This window comes from Homarus americanus, unplaced genomic scaffold, assembly GCF_018991925.1.
Source record: "Homarus americanus isolate GMGI-L3 unplaced genomic scaffold, GMGI_Hamer_2.0 scaffold1211, whole genome shotgun sequence".
NCBI lineage: Eukaryota > Metazoa > Arthropoda > Malacostraca > Decapoda > Nephropidae > Homarus > Homarus americanus.
Window position 1 is genome coordinate 250,041 of NW_024710935.1, and position 3,205 is coordinate 253,245.

The window sequence follows — 3,205 nt, forward strand, 5'->3', positions numbered from 1 at the left end:
AGACCCCGTTGCAATGGCAATGTATGCAATAGGCCTATCAGTGCTCCAACAAGAAATAAAGTATGAAACAACTGGGGTCAAACAAGTGGCATATGCTGATGACCTCACAGGAGCAGGAAAAGTGGAGGACATCAAAAAGTGGTGGGACCTGGTAACATCGCGAGGTCCACAAATAGGGTACCACCCAAACGCCAGCAAATCCTTCCTCATCGTGAAGCCAGATCATTATGATCGGGCTGTGGAGGTTTTCGGCGAAAGTGAGGTCAAAATAACTAAGGACGGCCAAAGACATCTAGGCGCAGTAATTGGCACTACGGACTTCAAGACCCAGTACGTAGGGGGAAAGGTGAACGAGTGGGTTAGCGAAATCCATGCTCTATCGGAGATTGCTAACACAGAAACCTATCATTTTTAGCGTACACATAAGAATTAATAGTTGGAACACCGTGCCATCCCTGAGATCCGACCCCTCCTCCACCCTTTGGAAAGAAGCAATCAGTCTGTCAGGATTCGTTCCCAAATAGTGAAACACCACGACTTATTTTAGTGAAAAGGCAGCTACAAGACTAGGAGGATGGGATTCTTTTTTAATCAGAGGAGATTGCTGACTCTGAACATCAAAAATTCACTTAAGCTCACGGCAGCCCTCACTGACCCATAATAGCCCAGAATGTTGCAACAGGGAGTGGACTGTGAAGTTAATAAGATCCGTAGATCCATTACAACAGATCAGCTTGCCCAGCACTGCCAAATGACACGGTGCAGCAACTATTGCTGCAGGTTCCAAAAGAATTTGACGAAAAATGGCTATAAGCGCAGGGGGTGGGCGCCTCGAACTGGTTAACTACGTTGCCGATGAGGGCAAAATGGTTTCGCTAACAAACAGAATTTACAGATACCATTGCTCTAGGTCACGGTTGGCCAGTAGATGATTTGCCCTCCCAATGCGTCGTGGCTATTCTATGATGGCGATCACACTCCGCGGTTTTGCAAAGGGGGCTTCGCAGCCATGAGGGCGCGGCGAGTGGGGATCTCCTGTAAATATGTTGAAGAAACCTGCCGGGACGTCATGGTGAGAACGACCCTCCTTCCACTGGATGGCGAGATCGCCAACACGGACTAAACATCTAACAGAAGCCCGTGTGGACGTCGGTGCTCGAGGATTCTGGACGCGGGGACAACAGGCGCTATGACATCCAGGATTTTTGATCCCGCAGCCGTTTGTCACCGTAACCCTGGCTCTCGATGCTGCACATAGGAGGAACAAGAACGACAAGAAAGAAGAGACGCTATGGGAAGAATTCAAAATGTCGATCAAGAGCAGCTTCACTCCGCTAGTGTTCACAACCTCTGTGGTGGGATTGTTCAACGCAAGATGTTTCTGCCAGACTCATGAGCTGATCTCCGGAACAAGCAGCAGCCAGAAGTTATGTCACAGCCTGGATGAGATGTCATTGTCCTTCTCTCTCTCCTTCGGTCGGCTTTATGCCTCAGGGCGAAACTTCTGCCCCTACTCCGTCCCAACTTGCCAGATATGACTATGAGGCTGATGCGAATGCATCGATCTGCGCTCATCATTAGCACCAGATAGGATAGTTGTATGTATTAGGATATTTAATATTAAAATTAAATAAGTAATTGGCAGGTGTGGCTATTAAGGGGCTGAGCCACGTATTATAAAAAAAAAAAAAAAAAAAAAAAAAAAAAAAAAAAAAATGGTAAATGTAGTAGTAGTAAGTAGTAGGAGTAGTAGTAATGGTTGTAATAGTAGTAGTGGTTGTAGTTAATAGTAGTAATAGTAATAATAATAGTAATAATAATAATAATAGTAATAATAGTAATAATAATAATGGACAAACTCTCAGTACTGTTCATGTAGCGTTATCATCTCGTTAACTATAACTGTACCTGTATCAGTACCTTTAACTGTACTTTCATAGATACCTTTAACTCCAAATGTACTTGTATCTCTGACTGTTACTGTACTTTGAGTCGTATCATTACCTGTACTTGTATACCTGTACCTGTGCTTTGAGCCCTATCATTTACTATAATTGTATTTGTACCTGTGCTTGTGACTCTCTCTCTCTCTCTCTCTCTCTCTCTCTCTCTCTCTCTCTCTCTCTCTCTCTCTCTCTCTCTCTCTCTCTCAGCTCGTCCTGGGTCACGGGAAACATACAGCACATTAGCGTCTTCCATTATCATCCAGAAATATACCGAATCATGCGGCCAAAGTGAAGGGCCAGACACATAGCGTATACCATGATGGACTGTGTATCCCGTGTGAGAGATACACCCACGCTGCTGTGTAGTAGGGAGGGTGTTGGGTGTATTGAAGGTGGGAGGGAGGGGGAGGGTGTCGGAGTGTGCAGTGGAAGAGAGAGTAGGGGGGTGTTGGGTGTATTGAAGGTGGGGGGAGGGTGTCGAGTGTACGGTGGAGAAGAAGGAAGGGGTGTTGGGTGTATCTAAGATCAGTGTTTACGGAGGGAAAGGAAGGAAGGGTGTTGTTTTAATTGCTCATCGTCGTGTAGGGTGTAAAATACATGGGGTGGGTGTGAGGGTATGGAGGGTGGAGGGGTGTGGGGAGGTAGGGTGTGGGAGGTGAAGTGTGGGGAGGTAGAGGTGTGGGGAGGGTGTGGTAAGTGACATACACAGGGGAGTGGAGGCGTTTTAGTGTGTGATCAAGGAACTTACATAGGGTAATGGAGGTGCTTGGCGTGTGTAGGGTGTATGACCAAGAAACGTACACAGGATGGAGATGTATACATGGTGTAGTTAATCAATATCCACACACTAACTTCGACATAGATACAACGTCAGTAAAACGCACACGAGTTGGTGTACAGTAAGTGTGTGTACGAGGAGGATTAGTAATTCGCACATGGCAGTGAAAGTTTAGGTGTACAAGGAGAGAGATACACATGAGGTAGTGTAGTCATGTATGGGTACACAGGACACATTCACAACAATAACACCAAGTAAACCTGTAATGTGAAGCTGACACGAAATAGTATGTTAAGAGAGAGAAAATACATGACCACTCCACCATGCACCACATACGGTTATGACACACACACGCCCCTGCCACCACACACACACACACACACGCCTGCACACACACACACACACACACACACGCCCCTGCCCACACACACACACACACGCCCCTGCCACACACACACACGCCCTACCACACACACACACA